Below are 11,652 nucleotides of genomic sequence, written 5' to 3'. Positions count from 1 at the left end.
GACGTAGGCAATCCGAGCTCTCTCTCTTGAGTATGTGTTGGGTTGGAGAGAGAACACTATATCACACTGGGTGAGAAAGGAGCGGCACTCAGTGGGCTGCCCAGAATAACATGGTGGGTTATTAACCCTAGGTTCCGGAGGCTCGGAATACCCGGAAGTAGCTGGTGGCACGAGACGAAGACTCTGATACTGTCCTGAGAGGTCGGAGACCTGAGCGGCCAGGGTCTCAACGGCATGCCGAGCAGCAGACAATTCCTGCTCGTGTCTGCCGAGCATCGCTCCCTGGAACTCGAGAGTAGAGTAGAGAGAATCCATAGTCGCTGGGTCCATTCTTGGTCGGATCCTTCTGTTATGCAGGTGAATGAGGACCCAAAAGCGACTTGGCGAAAACAGAGTCTTTATTCCAGTAAAGGAAATAGGCAATACTCCTAGACAAATCGGAGCAGAAAACAAAGCATAAAAAACGAATTCCACTCGTAGTGACGAGGACAGACTGGAGACTCGACCATAAACTGTAGGTTGCCTCGGGAAGGCACCGACCGTAGCAGACTCTGACACCTGCTCACACGCAGCATCTGAGGGAAACAAGACACAGCACGGCGAACAATATACAAGGATCCGACAGGACAGAAACGGAAGACAAGGGGAGAAATAGGGACTCTAATCAGAGGGCAAGATACGGAACAGGTGTGAAAAGATTAGATGATTGATTAGGGGAATAGGAACAGCTGGGAGCAGGAACGGAACGATAGAGAGAAGAGAGAGAGGGAGGGAGAGAGAAAAAAGGGAACGAACCTAAAAAGACCAGCAGGGGGAAAACGAACAGAAGGGAAAGCAAAATGACAAGACAATATAAGACAAAACATGACACTCTCTGACAGAGCTTCAGAGTTTCTCTGTGGAGATGGGAGAACCTTCCAGAAGGACAACAATCTCTGCAGCACTCCACGGAAGCCACTCCTCAGTAAAAGGAACATGACAGCCCTCTTGGAGTTTGCCAAAAGGCACCTAAAGGACTCTCAGACAATGAGAAACAAGATTCTCTGGTCTGATGAAACCAAGATGGAGGAAACCTGTCACCATCCCTATGGTGAAAAGAATAGGCTTGTTTTTTTTGTTGCCCCAATTTCGTGATATCCAATTGGTAGTTACAGTCTTGTCCCATCGCTACAACTGCCCAATGGACTTGTGAGAGGTGAAAGTCGAGAGCCATGCATGCGACCCTACCAACTGCACTGCTTCTTGACACATTGCTCGCTTAACCCGGAATCCAGCCGCACCAATGTGTGGGGAAATAAACACCATCCAGCCAGCGACCAAAGTGCTTTTTCATGTGCCCGTCCCACCTCAAGGAGTCACTAGAGCACAATGGGACAAGGAAATCCCAGCCAGCCAAACGCTCCCTTAACCCGGATTACGCTGGACCGATTGTGTACCACCTCACGGATCTCCCAATCACAGCCAGCTGTGACACAGCCTGGAATTGAACCGGGGTCTGTATTGACGCCTCAACACAGTGATGAGGTGCTTTAAACAGCTGCGCCACTCAAGAGGTCCTAACAATAGGCTGTTTAAGTGCAAACCGAGGGGTTGTTTCTTTCTGGTATGACTGTATTTTCCCCTCATTGGACAATACTGGAATCCAAACAGGAAAATGCAGATGAATAGGCAGATGTAGACAAGCTATTCTGTTGTATAAGAATTGGTTCCAACTGTTTCAGCATTTCCTGTGACTGTTTTTGTATTTTCACTAAAGAAACGAAAAACAGTATTTCTTGTTAGGACAGCCTCTAGCCATGATGACCCAGCTGAAACTGCCAGATGGGCAGTGCTGTCAAGGGGAAGTTAGAGTAACATTCGGTCTGAGATATTTGGTGTACAAACTTAAGGTAAAATGAAGGTAAAATCTGGGCCTCCCTCACTACAGTAAATGGGTTAAAGCTTGCTGGGGGCTAACAGGATTGCTGCGGAGGACACGGCAATGCCAAATGGCATCGGTACAGATGGCATCACCCTGTGTGTGCATGTTCCTTTCCTCTCCAAGAAATACACTCCAGTCTCCACCACTCCCCTTTTCAGACTTTTCAGCCTCAATCATTCTCATTTACATCTCTCTCCTCTCTCCCCCTTTCCTCCTCTCTCCACTATATTTAGCCTAACCCACTCAGGGGTACGTGAGCCTCCAGACATCACATCGCTCTCTGGGATCAATTATAAAGTCACGAGGGAGGGGGAGAGAGGATGGGGAAAGAAGCAAATTGGGGCATAGAAAGAGAGAGGGAGAGAGGCAGAGGATTAGGAGGGTGGCGTCATTTAGGTGGACGTGAGTTTATTCACATCCCACTGAGGGGCATGAATCGGGATGGCTGTGTGAAAGCACGTTCCAACACTATTGTTCCAGTAGGCTGACTAACAGTGTATCTTCTCTCTCACAGCTGTATCTGAGCGTTGCAACTTCAGACTCCTTCAGCCTGTCTGGCCTCAGTACCATGAAACCAGTCAGACTCATGATCCAGATTGCCCCCAGCCTCTCGTTCTCTCTGTTCCACTTCACTCCCCAGTGACAGATGGAATGGGGTTAGTGGACTGAGAGACCAGTATCCCCAGTTACCATTTACCCTGCAACAGGATCAACATATTACCCACATCTCCCGTAAGTGACCTGCACCTTCACCCACATACACCTACTACACACACACACACACACACACACACACACACACACACACACACACACACACACACACACACACACACACACACACACACACACACACACACACACACACACACACACACACACACACACACACACACACACACACACACACACACACACACACACACACACACACACACAGTCACCGTTCATCCACATTAATGGTTAACTGACACAAGTACTCACGTACGGTGTCTGTCTACCCTCACCTGTTGAATATGCTGTATGCAGGCGTGTTTGCACCTTCACCCATGGAATCTGATCCACCCTGTCTATGTGGCAGCATCGTCTGACCTCTGGCATATTATATTACCATTGGAAGGTAACTACATTGATCTAAGGTAAACTACACAGATCAGATGATTGAGTAGAAGAAAGAGTTAACTCTCCCTTTTGCTGGGTCTACAAGGCCTTGTAGCGATGTGAGATTTCATATTGTCCAGTAGGAATGTGAGCTTTCATACTGTCCAGTAGGGATGTGAGCTTTCAAACTGTCCAGTAGGGATGTGAGCTTTCATACTGTCCAGTAGGGATGTGAGCTTTCATACTGTCCAGTAGGGATGTGAGCTTTCATACTGTCCAGTCAGCAGAGACTGGTTCAGAATGAGAATAATAACATTGGGCATTGTTCCAGACTGTTACAACACAGTGAATAAATGTTTTATATGAGAAGAGTGGTAGAAGTGAGTATTTTTCCAGTGAACATGTGGGACAGACAGACATAGGACTCTGTTTCTCCTTTCAAAACCGTGTTCTCATAGCTGACCCTGGTCCCCAGTTGCCCGCAAAAAAAGGATTTCCTGTGAGCTCTCTGAATGGTCTATAGCCTGTGTGTGTGATTATAGCAGCAGCAGTGGTCAGAGACCCAGCAGTAACAACTATGGAGATTTCCCCCTGAGTTTAGTCCTCTGGTAACAAGGCTGCATTGTACTTTGTGCATCTGGTGTGGAGTCATGTCTCCCAAACACACGCGCGCACACACAATTCACAACCACTGTCTACCTGCTACACGGCTTGGTGTCTCACTCCGACACTATGCCAACACTACGTGGGTGGAAGAAGGACTAAAACAGACTATTTAGTACATGTGTGGTCCAAGTATAGAAAGAGAGGAGGAAATGGACAATAGTTGTTTTCTAAAAAGGCAGACATACACTTAGGGTGGAGTCATAAAAACTTGTTTTTCAACCACTCCACACATTTCTTGTTAACAAACTGTAGTTTTTGCACCCATGGCCTCAGAAAAATATTTGTAGACCTTTCATCTTTGGGAGCAATTTCCAAACGCCTGAAGGTACTACGTTCATCTGCACAAACAATAGTACACAAGTACTATCATTTGGCAGCATCATGTTGTGGGGGTGCTTCTCTGCAGGAGGGACTGGTGCACTTCACAAAATAGATGGCATCATGAGGGAGGAAATGTATGTGGATATTTTGAAGCAACATCCCAAGACATCAGAATTTAAAGCTTGGTCGTAAATGGGTCTTCCAAATGGACAATGACCCCAAGCATACTTCCAAAGTTGTGGCAAGATGGCTTAAGGACAACAAAGTCAAGGTATTGGAGTGGCCAACACAAGCCCTGACCTCAACCCTATGGAACATTTGTGGGCAGAACTGAAAAAGCGTGTGTGAGCAAGGAGGCCTACAAACCTGACTCAGTTACACCAGCTCTGTCAGGAGGAATGGACCAAAATTCACCCAACTTATTGTGGGAAGCTTGTGGAAGGCTACCCAAAACGTTTGACCTAAGTTAAACAATTTAAAGGCAATGTTACCGAATACTAATTGAGTGTATGTAAACTTCTGACCAGCTGGGAATGTGATGAAAGAAATAAAAGCTGAAATAAATCATTCTCTGTACTATTATTCTGACATTCTTAAACCAAAGTGGTGATCCTAACTGACCTAAGACAGGGAATTTTTACTACAATTAAATGTCAGGTATTGTGAAAAAATTGTTTTAAAAAAACTGTATTTGACTAAGGTGTATGTAAACTTCAACTGTATCAGTGCCCAGCATTTTTGGACCCAGTGGATCACAGCAAATTAATCTCTTCCATCACTGATCACAAGGTCTCTGCGCTGGCCATCTATGCTTGGACAGCCCCAGAGGGGCCAGGTCACAGTTATGACTGACTGTGTTATGTGACAGTTTAAATCATTTGAAAACCAATCAGCTGTAATTTGGTTATCAAATGAGATTTGAATTATCTGTTTTATACGTGACAAGGATCAAGGACAATAAGTAATATGGTGTTATCACTTTTATAATATGCAATAATAAAATGTCTCCTGTCCGCCTTGACCCATATTTTACCTTACAGACATTGAATTCAGTTCAGATGACGACTTTGCAGTACATTTGTGGAAGTTGCACATACAGCTCACATACAGCAAAATTATCAGTTTCTCTGGTTTTACTATTTATAGGTATCTTTGGTTAAAAAAAAGTTTTGTTTCATTCCATAAACAACTGACAACATTTCTCCCAAATTCGAAATAAAAATATTGACATTTAGAGCCTTTATTTGCAGAAAATGACAACTGGTCAAAATAACAAAAAAGTTCCAGTGTTGTCAGACCAAGAATGATGCACAAAAAATAAGTTCATATTCATTTTTAAACACAATACTAATGTCACCGACCAGTGGGTGTGAGACTTGGAGAGGCCTACAAGCCACAGTGTCTAGCACCCACTGTTCCCCATCTCTGAGGATTGGTTTTTCCAGCAGGACAATTCTCCATGGCACATAGCCAGGTCAATCAAGGAGTGGATGGAGGACCACCAGATCAAGACCCTGTCATGACCAGCCCAGTCTCCAGACCTGAACCCTATTGAAAACCTCTGGAATGTGATCAAGATGGATGGTCACCAGCCATCAAACAAAGCAGAGCTGATTGAATTGTTGCGCCAGTAGTGGCATAAAGTCACCCAACATCAATGTGAAAGACTGGTGGAGAGCATGCCAAGACGCATGAAAGCTGTGAATGAAAATCAGGGTTATTCCATCAAATATTGAATTCTGAACTCTTCCTAAGTTAAAACATTGAGTGTTGTGTTTAAAAATGAATATGAACTTATTTTCTTTGCAATATTCGAGGTCTGACAACACTGCATATTTTTGGTTATTTTGACCAGTTGTCATTTTCTACAAATAAGTGCTCTAAATTACAATATTTTTATTTGGAATAAATTTAGTCAGTAATTTAGTTAAACCAGAAAAATGGACACATTTGCAGTGGTCTCTTAAGTTTTTCCAAAGCTGTATATACAGCGCCTTGCGAAAGTATTCGGCCCCCTTGAACTTTGCGACCTTTTGCCACATTTCAGGCTTCAAACATAAAGATATAAAACTGTATTTTTTTGTGAAGAATCAACAACAAGTGGGACACAATCATGAAGTGGAGCGAGATTTATTGGATATTTCAAACTTTTTTAACAAATCAAAAACTGAAAAATTGGGCGTGCAAAATTATTCAGCCTCTTTACTTTCAGTGCAGCAAACTCTCTCCAGAAGTTCAGTGAGGATCTCTGAATGATCCAATGTTGACCTAAATGACTAATGATGATAAATACAATCCACCTGTGTGTAATCAAGTCTCCGTATAAATGCACCTGCACTGTGATAGTCTCAGAGGTCCGTTAAAAGCGCAGAGAGCATCATGAAGAACAAGGAACACACCAGGCAGGTCCGAGATACTGTTGTGAAGAAGTTTAAAGCCGGATTTGGATACAAAAAGATTTCCCAAGCTTTAAACATCCCAAGGAGCACTGTGCAAGTGATAATATTGAAATGGAAGGAGTATCAGACCACTGCAAATCTACCAATACCTCTAAACTTTCAGCTCATACAAGGAGAAGACTGATCAGAGATGCAGCCAAGAGGCCCATGATCACTCTGGATGAACTGCAGAGATCTACAGCTGAGGTGGGAGACTCTGTCCATAGGACAACGATCAGTCGTATATTGTACAAATCTGGCCTTTATGGAAGAGTGGCAAGAAGAAAGCCATTTCTTAAAGATATCCATAAAAAGTGTTGTTTAAAGTTTGCCACAAGCCACCTGGGAGACACACCAAACATGTGGAAGAAGGTGCTCTGGTCAGATGAAACCAAAATTGAACTTTTTGGCAACAATGCAAAACGTTATGTTTGGCATAAAAGCAACACAGCTCATCACCCTGAACACACCATCCCCACTGTCAAACATGGTGGTGGCAGCATCATGGTTTGGGCCTGCTTTTCTTCAGCAGGGACAAGGAAGATGGTTAAAATTGATTGGAAGATGGATGGAGCCAAATACAGGACCATTCTGGAAGAAAACCTGATGGAGTCTGCAAAAGACCTGAGACTGGGACGGAGATTTGTCTTCCAACAAGACAATGATCCAAAACATAAAGCAAAATCTACAATGGAATGGTTCAAAAATAAACATATCCAGGTGTTAGAATGGCCAAGTCAAAGTCCAGACCTGAATCCAATCGATAATCTGTGGAAAGAACTGAAAACTGCTGTTCACAAATGCAAAATCTCCATCCAACCTCACTGAGCTCGAGCTGTTTTGCAAGGAGGAATGGAAAAAAAATTCAGTCTCTCGATGTGCAAAGCTGATAGAGACATACACCAAGCGACTTACAGCTGTAATCACAGCAAAAGGTGGCGCTACAAAGTATTAACTTAAGGGGTCTGAATAATATTGCACGCCCAATTTTTCTGTTTTTGATTTGTTAAAAAAGTTTGAAATATCCAATAAATGTCATTCCACTTCATGATTGTGTCCCACTTGTTGTTGATTCTTCACAAAAAAATACAGTTTTATATCTTTATGTTTGAAGCCTGAAATGTGGCAAAAGGTCGCAAAGTTCAAGGGGGCCGAATACTTTCGCAAGGCACTGTATGTGCGTCATGCACAGCATGACTTTTGACACTGTAATTAATCAATCTAACCCTTTTTTGAATACACATCTGAGGTTCCTTAGAATAACACAGAATATCCAATCCTCCAGTGTTTTCATTCCTTAGACCACTGCAACCGCAGTTTCTTGTTTTATGCTGAAAGAAGTGGAACACTAAGGCCGTCGGTTGCCACAACCCATTCCTATCAAGGTACGAGTTGTGCATTCTTTTATGGGTCTTTGGGCAGCAATATTGTACTGGACTGTCAGTTGACTAACTGTAGCCACTCTGTTGCTCTGCACAATTCGTGTCAGGCTCTTTTGTCCTCTTTCATCAATGACCCGTTTTTGACCACTGGCCTGCGTTGGCTGGATGTCCTTTGGGGCGGAGGACCATACACACGGAAAACTGTCGAACGTGAAAAACCCAGCAGCGTTGCAGATCTTGACACTCAAACCGGTGTGCCTGGCACCTACTACCATAACCCGTTCAAAGGCACTGAATGGCATACATACGCAATCCATGTCTCAATTGTCTTACAAATCGTTCTTTAAACCATCTCCCCTTCATCTACACTTATTGAAGTGGATTTGACATAAGGGATCATATTGTTCACCTGGATTCACCTGGTCAGTCTAATGGAAAGAGCATGTGTTCCTAATGTTTTGTCCACTCGGTGTATATTTGGACGCCTACCTGCCCTTGTGTTTAACATGAAACTCTCCACTGACAGTGTAATTCATCAACCTAACCCTTTATTGGGTACACATCTGAGGTTCCTTAGATTAAAACGGAACACGTGTTTTGCAATGAATTTAAGCAACAATGTGCATAGATGGGTACAGTACTGTGAAGTAAAATCCCATGTTGCAACAGTAACTTTATATCACTCTATCACGTACTTCTTACTCAACTTCCTCCTAATTCTAGATTGGACATTATCACAACGGAATAACATAGCCACCGGTATATGTGTGTGCCTGTGTGTTTACACATCCTATTTCAAAGTCAGCCTTGAGCGATCTGGCTGGCTAAAATAGCCATAATACTGCTAAATAGTTAAATAAATGGTTACCTAGATTATCTGCATTGACCCCATCTTGCTCTGACTCTATGGACCCTCACCAGACTATACACATTTATATACACAGTGTATAGTATACACACTCAGTCTCACACACTATACTGACACACAAAACCCATACACTACATACATACAAACAACACACACACACACACACACACACACACACACACACACACACACACACACACACACACACACACACACACACACACACACACACACACACACACACACACACACACACACACACACACACACACACACACACACACACACACACACACACACACACACCACACAATCTTGTTTAACTAACCTTGTGGGAAGACACAATTGATTACCATTCACAATTATATTTTACCTAACCCCAAAACCTAACCCTACACCTAACCCTTAACTCTAACCCTAACACTAAATCTAAACTTAACCTTAAACCCCCTAGAAATATACTTTTTCCTTGTGGGAACTAACAAAATGTCCCCAGTTGGTCCGCTCAAAAACATTTACTATTATTTTGGGGATATCTGGTCCCCACAAGTATAGTTAAACATGTCCACACACACACACACACACACACACACACACACACACACACACACACACACACACACACACACACACACACACACACACACACACACACACACACACACACACACACACACACACACACACACACACACACACACCAGTGGAGGCTGGTGAGAGGAGCAATGGGAGGACGGGTTCATTGTAATGGATGGAATGGAATAAATGGAACGTTATGTATCAAACAGATAAAACATAAGGGATGAAGAACATATTAAGATTGGTGGAGAGGAACATAAGATTTCACTATATGAAGATGACCTTCCCCTCTATCTGAGCCACAGGCATCCATCCCATCCGCCTCATGAAGACTATTACATTGTTTGGTCATTACTCAGGGTACAAAGCCAATGTTGACAAAACAGAACGCATGGAAATAGGAGCCGATATTCCACAGCAAACAAAGGCATTGTTGTCCTTTAAATGGCCAGACTGGTATTAAATGTGTAGGAATTACCATACCTTGTATGAGGCAAATGATATTAAACTTAGCAATTGAATTAGAGCAGATACGGACAGATGGAACATTCTGCCTCTCTCTCTAATGGGGAGAGTAGAATCAGTCCGAATGAACATCCTGCCAAGATTACTGTACCCATTTCAGATGTTACCTATCCCTATAGCTCCCTCTACTTTTGACCCACTGAGCCAATTGATCTCCTGTTTTACATGGCAAGGAAAACGTCCAAGAGTGTGATTGAAAACTCTCTGAAGAGTCAGGTGGCCTAGCTGTGCCCAACCTTAAGTTATACTGTTGGGCAGCTCAACTTAAACCATTGACTACCTGGCCTGTTGATGACAGTGGGTCGTGATGTGGCTCGACACAGAGAAGTACTTTTGTCCTTCAATACCCCTGACAGCTCTACCATTTTCTGATTCTGATGTCAATGAACATGAGACAGGCACCTGGTCTCACTTTTAAGATTTGGAGAACGGTTAAAAGAAATATATTCCATATACACACATCAGTCTAAACTTAGCTCTATGGGTTTAATTCAGGGCCTTGGGCCATCTCTGTGGTCTGCATTTAATCTGTCTTTCATACACCAACTTTTCCATGGAGACCAATTAAAGTCATTCCAGCAGTTTACAGAAGAGTTCGGCCTCACTAGGACATATTTGTTAACAGATTCTAACAAGCCCAGACACTTTCTGGAGAAGCATAAAGATTGGGCTATCATCCAGTACCTGAAAACACTACAACTGCTCCTGATGAGGTCTCAAAATCAAGAGGGTGTCACCGGGTGACAGTATCTCCCTTTTGTACCTGAACCTTGTTTCAATGGCTGATTATGACTCTTTGGGCAGCAGGGTAGCCAAGTGGTTAGAGCGTTGGACTAGTAACCGAAAGGTTGCAAGTTCAAATCCCTGAGCTGACAGGGTACAAATCTGTTGTTCTGCCCCTGAACAGGCAGTTAACCCACTGTTCCTAGGCCGTCATTGAAAATAAGAATTTGTTCTTAACTGACTTGCCTAGTAAAATAAAAAACTTGAAAAGTACATGGGAGACAGAAATACAGGAGCCTATCTCAGATCAAGAATGATGTGTAATACTGTATGTACTGCGCTACACCAATGACAACTCTTGGAGAGAATTTAAGTGGAAAGTGACTCCTAGATTTTTCAGAACCCTCAAACTTACAGCAAAAGCTGGAATCACCACCACCAGCGAGTTCTCGAGCCAGTGTGGAGAACAAAAAGGTAAACACCATCATATATTCTGTGACTGTCCAAGGTTGAGTAACTTCCAGATTTTAAGACCGCTGTATTGGGTGTTATACCTGCTGGTATCGTAGGCAGGAAAAGTATTTATTTGTAACAAATTCTGCTTACCACAGCTGTTATTTATTTAAATGGTCACCTATAGAAATCCCCTTTTTTTTCTGATACCCCGCCCACCTCCTTTTTTGATTCTTCCTTTTTATATTACTGTCCTGCTTTATTTAAGCAATAAGGCCCGAAGAGGTGTGGTATATGGCCTATATACTGAGGTACCTTATTAATATTATAAATTGGTTACCAACATAATTAGAGCAGTAAAAATAAATGTTTTGTCATACCTGTGGTATACGGTCTGATATACCACGGCAGTCAGCCAATCAGCATTCAGGGCACGAACCACCCAGTTTAGAATGACATTTTTATCATGAGGATTATTATTACCAACTACTCAATTGTAACTATTGCTGACATTACTGCCTTGTCCTCTTCTCCATTAATATTATTCATTCATTTTCTCTGTCTAGTATGACTCATGAGACGTCTCATAGGTAAGTCTGTTAGTTTGGTCTGTATTGTTTATATATGTATTGAATATATACACCTTTTTTATGACCAATTACAATAAAAAATACA

Source organism: Oncorhynchus gorbuscha, linkage group LG25 (assembly GCF_021184085.1).
Source record: "Oncorhynchus gorbuscha isolate QuinsamMale2020 ecotype Even-year linkage group LG25, OgorEven_v1.0, whole genome shotgun sequence".
Lineage (NCBI taxonomy): Eukaryota > Metazoa > Chordata > Actinopteri > Salmoniformes > Salmonidae > Oncorhynchus > Oncorhynchus gorbuscha.
Note: the sequence above shows the minus strand (reverse complement) of the source record.